This window comes from Rhinolophus sinicus, chromosome 15 (assembly GCF_057876585.1).
Source record: "Rhinolophus sinicus isolate RSI-liver-muscle chromosome 15, RSI-T2T, whole genome shotgun sequence".
Lineage (NCBI taxonomy): Eukaryota > Metazoa > Chordata > Mammalia > Chiroptera > Rhinolophidae > Rhinolophus > Rhinolophus sinicus.
Window position 1 is genome coordinate 66,816,019 of NC_142515.1, and position 11,367 is coordinate 66,827,385.

Below are 11,367 nucleotides of genomic sequence, written 5' to 3' on the forward strand. Positions count from 1 at the left end.
TCGCGGAAGACGCTTGTCGCATAGATTGTGAGGCGAGACCCTGTAGGGGTGGAGTGTGGGGACAGAGCCAGGAGTGCAGTTTCCAGGCCCTTGGCCTCACGTGGAAAGATGCTGGCTCAGGTAGTAAATGGCTATCAACTGTGTTTGGATGGCCATCAGCTGTGGCTGGTTGGTCATCATCTGTAATCAGTGAGCCATTGGCCACTAATATAACTGCCGTGGCTAGGCTAGCAGAAAATGGGGGCTAGCAAGAAGATGGTGGCTGAGCTAGCAAGCGCAGATTGCAGTTAGCAAGGCGGATTGCAGTTAGCAAGTGGGGTTGGTTGGCAGAGAGAAGTGGACAGTAGGTAGTGGATCATGTGGTTTCTGCTTCCTGTGTCTCCGACCCAGCCGCCAGCGAGAATATAGTGGTATGACTCCCCTATCTATGGCTCCGTGGGTGTTCCTTTATGGCTTCACCATATCCTGCATTCTTATGTGGGGAGCGGGACCAGAGACCCCGCCTGACACCCTGCCTGACAGTGAGCACACAGTAAAGTACACAGATATCAAATTATAATGATGTACACCTGAAACTTACATAATATTATTAACTGTTACCTCAGTAAAAATTTTAAAAATAAATTAACAATCCCTAGCATGGTGGTAAGGTCTCTAAACACAAGGACAGAACAATTTATTTTTCTTTATCTTCTATACCATTAAGCACAGACTCAAAATAAATTCTCAATAAGTATTTGCTGATTGTTAGAAATGCTTTTTCTGTAGGTATTCGTGTGTGTTTTAAAGGAAATTATCCAGTTTTGTTTAACAAGGGTTAAATGTCTTTGTTGCTTACCAGTAATCAAGGCCAGGGTCCAAGTTTATCTTAGTTACTGCTGTATCCAAAGCAGCTGGCATAGTCCCCTGTCTGAAGGAAGGACTCAAGTAATGTTGAATTAATAGATAAATAAATGGAAGCTAGCAACTTTTTAAACTAAACTGCTTTGAAATGAATAGATAGTTGCATTTATTAATCCTTAGGAAGAACTCTCATATAAATATTTTAAGTGTTATAAAATAGAGCAAAAGAGAAGTTTTCGACATCCTCTCAGATTTTATAAACATAAAGGCACATTTTTAAGGGGCACAACTGCCCAAGGGCATTCAGCCCCAAGAGCTATAATCACAGGAGCTCTTGACCTGTGTGGTTAAGATCAACAAAAACTAATTTTGTGACTCCAAGTCAGCCAACATCCCGATAGCAAACGAAGAGCTTATAGTTCACATTTTCAGGAAATGCATAATTGCTTTTCATTTCATTTACAGACTTTAGTAATTTGTTTATAGATTCAATATTCATGACTGCATTGAGGATTGAATCAGTAGTAATTTATAGATTGCCAATTAGCAGAAGTCAGACTGGCCAGGACAGAAGAGAGTCACAGCTAGGACCCCTTATTTCACTGACCATGCTAATGGTCTCCTGCTTAAGCTAAACTGATTCTTTGCTGTATGTTTATGCATGTACATGTGTGTGTTCCTCACTTTGCATGTAGTGTGGGACTATAAAAGTGACCATGCAAGTTGAAATCGTGCAAAACGATCTTCATGCTCAATGGGAAAAGTGATGGTTTTGTCACATTTAAAATTTTTAGCCAAAACATTTAAAAATCTGACAGTTATATCAATGTATTGGGAAATGAAAACAAAACGAATATTTACTCAGTATTTTGTAACTTGATACATTACATTGAGAATTAAAGTGTTTTTATTTTAAAAAACTTACCGAGAGTATTGTAGTTTGAACAATGCTTGCCTCTTCCTTTCATCACATAATTTATGATAGAGTGAGCATTTGCCTCTGCATTGGCAAATTGTCATACTTCTTTATCAATTTGGATCACCTTCCAACATTTTCTCCTTTGCATTTTTAATGCCATGAAATTCCTCCAAGACTCCTTTAATGTGAAGTTTTTTGCCTGCATCATTTCCCCCTAGGACACCTTCATCCTTTTCATCACACTTTCCTCACTCATGGTCATAAGTTCTCCTTCAACAAGCATCTCTGGCTGCAAAGCTAGTCTCCTGAACAGAAGCAGTGTCAACACACTCCCAGTCAGCTATTTCTTCTGTAACTCCATTTGCACTCAGTTCCAATTTCCTCCCAGAATTAGAACTTTTCATTTACTTGCTGCACTTTCATCTTTGTTGGTTAATTCCCTCTTTCAATCATCTATTTATGTAAAAATGTCAGATGGTTTATTTGGGGAGACAAGAAGCAACAGAAGCCCACGCTTTTCTGTCCATGTGTAAGCTAAGTAACAGACTCCAGTGGTCACCCAGACTTTTTAAGAGAACTTACCTGACTGTTCACTGAACATAATGCACATGTGTTATTTACGTAGCCATTTGTGGCCTGATGATCTAGCAGCCAAGTTTATATTTTATGTAATTAATGTTAACATACCATAGTAACTGAAGTTTGAACCATATTGTTAGGGGACTGAAGGGGACTTAACTAAACCACGTAAGTGAAATTTGTGCATATAGGAACCCTACAAAGCAAGGTTTGGCTGTGTCCAGGTGCAACCTAGTAGAAAGTTTAAGAAGAACATAGACTTAAGGGTTCAACAGACTGATTTAAATCTAGGGTCTGTCACTTCCTAATGGATGACCTTAGGTAAGTCCCTCACCTGTAAAACAGATAAAACTATCCATCTCTCAGGGTTACTATGAGAAGCAGTGATCACATACTTACTCCAAACAACATTCGGCAGACGCCTGCCAGGCATGTGAGTAGGAGTACAACAGAAATAGAATCCAAATTTCCCATAAGCAATTCCAGAATTGCTTTCAGATTCTTATTGATATAAATAAATGCAGGGAGATAAAATAGTTTAAGAAAAGCATATTTATTCACCTTCTTGCATTCTGAAACCTCTTAACTACTAAGGTGTCTAGTTTTGAGGGGGTGGGGAAGGAAGTTAGAATGTTAAAAGCAAGAAACCATGTAACCACCTAAGAGGATTATTGCCTTGTTTCCCAGGAAGAAGGAGATGGAGCTGGGCTGTAAGAAGAGGAAAGGTTCTGCCCAATGTTCTATATTTTTCTGAGTCAAATCTACATGGTGCCTTCATTATTTGGTTTGCAATAATGCCTAGAAGATTTGCCAGTCTATTCACAAGTGCAAGAATAAATACATTCCAGTAACACATAAAAGTGATATTATCTCTCTGACATCTGTAATTAGTTTTCTATGCCACTGTTGTATTCTAAGAGAGTATATATAAAAGTACAGCTATACTGGTGAGTCATAGACATTAAGGTTAACACAGTAGATGACTCAGTCTTTATTACCATTTTCTTTCCTCACCTATAAAATCGTCATTCAGGAGAGTGTAAGATTTTTTTCTCTGGGGCAGCCGGTTGGTACTGTGGTTAGAGCACAGTGCTTGTAACACCAAGGTAGACGGTTCGATTCCCACATGGGCCAAAGAGCTGCGCCCTCCACAACTAGATTGAAAACAATGGCTTGACTTGGAGCTGAGCTGCATCCCCCACAACTAGACTGGAAACAACAACTTGACATGGAGCTGGTGGGTCCTGGAAAAACACACTGTTCCCCAATATTCCCCAATAAAAATTTTAAAAAATTTTTAAAGAAGAATTTTTTTTCTCTGATGAGGAGAGTGGTCCTCAGATTCTGGTGGTTGCCAGCAAAATTAACATTGATAATAGGCAGTAAGAACAAAGAGAGACGACTTATTTCAGGAGGCACCCAGATGACTTGCAGGTGAGTTTGCTGCAATGAAACCCCTAAGTTTGGAAAACTTTGAAGGTCAAAGGATTGAAATAATAGATGGTTCTCCCAATACTCAGAAGAGGGGCACAGTAGAGAAAACCACTGTTAACACTTTCAGGACAACCTTCTAGAACTTTTTAATGTATGTAGATATATATTGCACATTTAATCACAATACCAGAATATGAGGTATGACAATTAACTTCGCCAACTCATCCTAGAAAAAGTGCTACATCCCTCATTGCTGAATATCACTATGGTCACCTTCAAAGTACTGCCCTTGGGAAGCTATGCACTGATACCAGTGCCTAGTCCACCCTTCAAAGCAATTTTGGAACTCTTTTTCTGGAATGGCCATCAGAGCTGTCATCATATTACCCTTGATGTCCCGAATTCATCAAAATGTCTTCCTTCCAATATTTCCTTTATCTTCGGGTAAAGAAAGAAGTTACTGGGGGCCAGATCAGGTGAGTAAGGAGGGTGTTCCAATACAGTTACTGGTTTACTGGCTAAAAACTCCCTCACAGATAGTGCCGTGTGAGCTGGTGCATTGTCATGATGCAAGAACCATGAATTGTTGGAGAAAAATTCAGGTTGTCTAACTTTTTCATGCAGCCTTTTCAGTACTTCCAAATAGTAAACTTAGTTAACTGTTTGTCCAGTTGGTACAAATTCATAATGAATAATCCCTCTGATATCAAAAAAAGTTAGCAACATCGTTGCAACAAGTTCGCAAATTTAATTGTCTGACCTCGTACATCATTTTAGGAAAATGTAAAGTGGACCACTTTATTTATTTCTATTTATTTATTTATTTATTTATTTATTTATTTATTTATTTATTTATTTATTTATTTATTTATTTATTTAAAGGTTGTATTGGGGAAGGGGAATAGGACTTTATTGGGGGAACAGTGTGTACTTCCAGGATTTTTTCCAAAACAAGTTGTTGTCCTTTCAATCATAGTTATGGAGGGGGCAGCTCAGCTCCAGGTCCAGTTGTTAGTTGTAGGGGGTGCAGCCCACCACCCCTTGCGGGAGTTGAACCAGCAACCTTATGGTTGTGAGAACGCACTCCAACTACCTAAGCCATCATCGGGGAGCTCAGCTGCAGCTCACTTCAAGGTTCTGTGTTCAATCTTAGTCTCAGGGTCAGAGCCTACCATCCCTTGCGGGAGTCAAGGTGTCCAATCGGCAACCTTGTGGTTGAAAACCCACTGGCCCATGTGGGAATCAAACCAGCAGCCTTCGGCATTAGGAGCACGAAGCTCCAACCACCTAAGCCACCGGCCAGCCCCTACAGTGAACCACTTTAAAAAAAAAAAAATCTCTGCTGCCATACTTCAGGAAGGCAGCAGTTAACTGCTTGTCAGAACAGGTGATTTCTCTCTCCCATGTGTGTTTTGTACTCACAGATAAGCACTAAGAACTGAGCCATGTCCCTAAGTACCCATTTATTGTATAAGTACAACTGAAACTTTGAGTGACTTTCTGTACCAAGGTTCAAAAAGCGGAACAGAACCACCAGGAGATGTGTATGTATAATTTGTTACAGGGAGTTGACAGTTAGGTCACTGTGGGAACTGGTTAAGCAGAAGGAAAGATGGATGTAAAGTGGGGGACAGCAAAAACAAGCTGGAACTCACAATGTGAGTCAGCATTGGAGCGGAAATTCATCTGTTCTCCTTGCCTTGGACCATGGATAGCCAATAGAAGACCCTTCCTTGCTGAGCTAAACACACACCTGGCCCAAGAGTCAGGGAAGTTAAGGGAGGATCCGGGAGAAGTGGAACAGTTGAAAGGCTGGCCACTGCCGCCCACCAAGGAGGGTAGTAGGTTCCACCCCCACCTAAATCTCACACAAGAATCTCTCTTGTAGCCCTGTCCCCAACCAGAAATACACAGGGAAGGGAGTTCTGGGCAATGGCCTTCAGCTTAGCCAGGCTGCCAGCATGAAGCCACCACCCCTGGGTTCTTTATAACACCCCATGTGGCCTGCCTCTTGGGATGCCCTGACAAGAGCAAGAGTTCAGGAAGCTTTAATGATTCCTGACCTGAGGCTGTCTGTGATACAGAAAACTTTTGGTTTCTTCTTCCTTGTACAGAAGAGCAGTAAACCCTATTCTTTTATTTCTGTCTCATTACCACTCACATACACCAAACCACTTTAACTCAGCTGATCTTCTTTAACTTATAAACCTCCTTTTTTTTCCTATTGTAGCAGAAACTTTCAAAGTCAACATTATTAAGAACTCCTATTATGAAGATAAAGATCTCATAATTTGTTCAATGTTTCAAGGATAAAACTTGAGGTTTATTTTTTCATTAAAAAAAGTGTTCCAAATGTAAATGTTAGCAGGACACATTGCTGCTTAATAAACCCAAAGTGATAAAAAAGAGAACTTTTGAAAAAAACATAGGTAATGAAATTGCTTAGCATATATTCAGCTCACAGAGGGAGGACTGGAACCCGTGTAGCCTGGTCTCACACCTCTTTCCCATGTGGAGTGAGGCTCAGGAATCATTGGCCAACGCTGGCCTCCTTGCTCATTTGCCCTTGGGGAGCAAAAACTCTGCCATGAAGAACTGGAGGCAGGAGAGGCTGCTCCCCCACAAGGGCTAGCACTCAGGAGCAATGTGGGGCTGATGCAGGCGCCCCAGGGCTGGGCTCCCTCAACAATCCAACCATGATGGTTTTGAAATGGATGCTGCAGTGGGAAAGAATTGTAACCATATTATCTCGGTTGAGGTATGGTGAGGTCAGATGCAGATCATGAGAGAAATACCAGAAAGAACTTTACACTTTTTTGTACTCATAGCTCTCGGGGAGAACACAGCATACCAGCCAAGGCCACTCAGGGGAAGCACCAGGTTGGTCACGAGGCAGAGCGAGGGCAAGCTGTAGGCAAGCACTTTTATTGTGGCTTCGGCTGGAAGGAAAGGGTTAGACAGAGCAAACACAATTAGGAATAGCTAATTTAAATAATTTCAGTGGGCTCTGGAGCTATCCTTGTTTGTCTGATACCTGACCCTGGGGCATTTAGAGTAGGAGTATGGTGGCCCAGAATATGAGAGCCCAATAAGGGAAGAGTTTGGTGGTATGGACATAATCAGCTGTTTAAGAGGAACCGACAGCTTCTAGCCAGGGCCTCAAAAATGGATCAAGATAGCATATACCTACACACACAATCTATATGATAGGAAAAAAGTCTTTAAATAAATTTATGTAAATGGGCCACACATTTTGTTACTTCTCTGATCCCAAAACTTCAATATTCCCCACTAACTGTATATTGCTTTTTAAAGAGTTGAAAACCACCTCGGAGAACAGGTTTATCTGTAATTTTTGGTCTGAAAACAATGGAAGGAAATAGTCAATATTTCAAAATATCAGTATATTTTATATCTGTACAATATCTGTAACTTTCTGTGTTTTATTTATAATTTTTAATGAAGTTACTGCAAGAGAGGCAGAGAGAAGCTGCAAGCTGCCTTGTACCCAGCACCTTTTTTACCCCCTTCCAGCTTTAGAATTGATATATAACAGTACATCTTGATCCAAATGAAGTTTTCTGACTCTCCTGAGGCCCCACAGAAGTGAAGGCATCTAAGTGTACATATTTTGGGGTGGGAAAACTCATTATCAGGCTGAAAGCTGACAAGTCAATATGGAGAGAGATAGACCTCACTTCACTAATGTCCAAGCTAGGGCTTGTTGCAGGCTGGGCCTGCTGCAGAAATGGTTAAAGTTAAGGGCAAACACCCAACACTGCTTAGTCTCTACCTGTAGTCTTTTGCTAGGCAAAGAAACTAATTCAAGCAAGTACCCATCAAGCTAAGGGGGTACCATAACTCCTTTCACTAACACAAAGTGCTGTTTGAAAGAACTGTAAACGCAGAGGCCAGTCTCCCCTGGTGGGAACTCACATGTTGTTGTTGTTGTTTTACTAGTTTCAGGTGTACAAGACAATGTAATAGACACTTACACCCCTCACAGTGATAACCCCCTCCCCCAATCTACTACCCCTCTGACATCGTATATAGCTGTTACAATTCCATTGATTATTCCCAATGCTGTACTTTACATCCTGTGACTATATACATATTATAGTTGACATTCAGTATTATTCAGCCTCAGCTTCAGGTGTACAGTGCAGTAGTCAGGCATCTACACTGTCCATGAAGTGGTCTCCCTAATAAGACAAATGCCAATCTGACACCCTACAAAATATTTACAACATTATTGATTATATTCCCCACGGAACTCCTTGAATAAGTATTAGCACAGCTTCATAGGTGCATTGTCTATATTGATCAAGAAAATTAAACAGACAAGGCTGTGACTGCTGAATTTGACTTCATCCCACCTGGGCTATCTTATTCTCATCTCTACCTACCAGACAGAGCACCTGGCCTCAAGGAAAAGCATTACATTTGGACAGGACCTATACTGTGTCTGGACAGTTCAATTTGCTTTCTCACTTCATTCTTTCCTTCTCTCAGATGGGAAAGGGAGGCAGAAGAGGGGCCTGAAAAACCTCCTCTCCCTGAGCTCAAAAGTGCAGCAGTTGGGCGGCCAGTTGGCTCAGCTGGTCAGAGTGCCATGCTAATAACACCCAGGTCGCCGGTTCGATTCCCACATGGGCTAATGAGTTGTGCACTCCACAACTAGAATGAAAACGACTTGACATGGAGCTAATGGATCTTGGAAAAACACATTGTTCCCCAATAAAATAAAAACAAATTAAAAAAAGAAAAAAATAGTGCAGCAGATGAGTGCAGACTCCAGAACCAGAATGTCTCAGCTTCATGCCCAGACTGTCACCTACAAGCTGAGCAATCTTAGGAAAGTTACCTTAATGACTTTGTACCTCAGTTTCCTTCCACTTAGTGTGATGATTGTAATAACATCTACAGCTGTTTAAATGAGATTAAGTATTCAGAATAGTGTAAAGCACATTGAAGGTGAAATACATGTTAGCTATTGTTATCACTGCTATGTGGCAGATACTGTGATTTTTGTCTAAAAGCCTTCGCTGAGCTAAGGTGATCCTGCCTACCCACTGGTATTCTCCTGGAGAAGGAGGTCAAACTTAATGCGTAAAGTGTTCTTTCAAGGGTTATCAACTGGAAAATTTTAATAGACCATAGATAATACAAACCTCTGTATCATCTGTTATGGACTAATGGTTTCCAGAGAGGAGCTTATTTTAAAACTTAAAATATTGAAAGTTATTAAATTTGTGATAATCTATTTACATAAACAAAAGGCAGGTACGTCTGTAAGGATACAGCTTGGAGTGATCTTCATTTGTGGTGAATTCAATTGTTTTTAAACCATATACCTTAAAGATACATCTCCGTACAGGTATTCTCAAGAATCAAAAAAACATGAGATTTCAGAGCTTAGATAAGACACTTCTGTAGACACAGAGATGAAAAGAAAGGGTGGAGGCCCCCATGGCCCCACAGCTGAAGTGGTCCCCAGTTGATGAGATAAGCCAGACATTTGTGAAGAAGGCCTGGGATCTGTAACACCAGTGGACGATTCCTGCACTTGCCGTGGAAGTGGGCTTATATGCGACTCCTCATATCATAGTGCACACCTGGGATGACTTCCTAGGACTAGACACAGGCTCAAAATCAGTCCAAGGCCCTAGCCTTTCATTGAGAAGAAAGATTATTGCATCATTGATGAATGATGGAGAACTCTCAGACTTGAAAGGATCAAAGAGCTGCTGGGTTCAAAGACCCTCTTAATGGACTAATGAATATATCTTCCGGGACATGGTTTCATAGTCCCTAAACTTAAAAGCAGTACTATTTTTTGGTTTAATATTTGCCCTAGATTGACTACTTCCATTTTCTCTCCAGAAACAGACTTTTCTACACCATGAACTGTGATGGAGTCATTGTGGGGCTTCTTAAACATACCTACCTGATTTTAGTAGGACCCGTTTTCTGTAATTTTGCCTTTGATTAATTTTCACCTCTCTGACAGCTCCTATTTTTATTCTTCCCACTTTTGTCTTTCTTGGAAACAACTTTTTTTGACAAACAGTGCTCCTTCCTCTACTATCTTCCAGTCATAATCTGACACTATTTCAAGCACTCCCTTAATTTAACTGGTGATTTTAAAATAATATTCTGCTTAACTTGTGATGAGTGCCTTGATTATTTTTTCTTTTTTTTTTTTTTTTAATTTTACTGGGGAAGGGGAACAAGACTTTATTGGGGAACAGCGTGTACTTTCCAGGACTTTTTTCTTTTTCCAAGTCAAGTTGTCCTTTCAATCTTAGTTGTGGAGGGTGCCGTTCAGCTTCAAGTTGTTGTCCTTTCAGTCTTAGTTGTGCAGGGTGCAGCTCAGCTCCAGGTCCAGTTGCCATTGTTAGTTAGCAGCCCACCATCCCTTGGGGGAGTCAAGGAATTGAATTGGCAACCTTGCAGTTGAGAGCCTGAGCACCAAACCAACTGTGGGGGCGGAGCCCCAGAGAGTAGTTTCCAGGCTCTCGGCCTCACATAGACAGGTGCTGGCTCAGGTAGTAAATGGCCAACTGTGATTGCATGGCCATCAGCTGTGGCTAGTTGGCCGTCAGCTGTAACCAGTGAGCCATTGGCCACAATATAACTGCTGTGGCTACGCTAGGAGAGAGGAGAGAAGGAGAGAAGAAGGATGGGGCTAGCAAGAAGATGGCGGCTGGGCTGGCAAGCGTGGATGGCGGTTTGCGGACAGTGTGTATCCAGCCTCCAGTGAGAGTATAGTGCCGCCAGAGAGAATATAGTGGTATGACTCCCCTACCTATGGCTCCGTGGGTGTTCCTTTTTGGCCTCACCATATCCTGCGTTCTTGTATGGGGAGCGGGACCAGAGACCCTGCAGGCCTCCCCGCACGACAAATGGCGCAGCGAGCAGGGTCTCCCGCACGACACATGGCATAGTCGGCAGGATATGGTGCCAGCCAAAGCTCTCCAAAGGACGGTGGAGCAGTTTGTGCGTGTGAACACTCAGTCTGAGGAAGAACAGGAGGAGCAGCTGCCGGAGAGCTGGACCCCCGTGGAGGGGTGGGAGGACGTGGACGTTTCTCACACCAGCACAGGAAAAGCCATGCAGCTGCTGGAGAGATGGAGCCCCGTGGAGAGGTGGAAAGATGTGGACGGTTCCCCAACCAGCACAGGCCGGAGAAAGCGAAGGTCGTTGCAGCCCTGTGGGCCGGGGAAGTTCCTGCTCAGGCAGCCCGGATGCAGGACTTATAGTCCCAGGAGGTAACGCTTGCTGAGTCCTCCGTGGGAGATGAGGGTGAGGTCACGGTCGTCCCTCACCCCCAGGACAGCCCTGGCGAATGACTATGGACTATGGGGAATTGCCTTCCATCCCTAATTTAATGGACCGCTTGACTGTTTGTTTGGGAACTGTTGTTAGTGGAACTGGGGGATATTTGCTTTTGTCTCTTGACTGGCCGCCATTGAGAATATGTAAGCACCTTGATTGTGAGTCGCTGTTGTTCCAGCAGGGTACCCTGCGAGGCACAGAGAGAGTGGCAGTGCCCTGAGAGCCCTGGCTGAGTCCAGGAAGTCTGGCTGAGC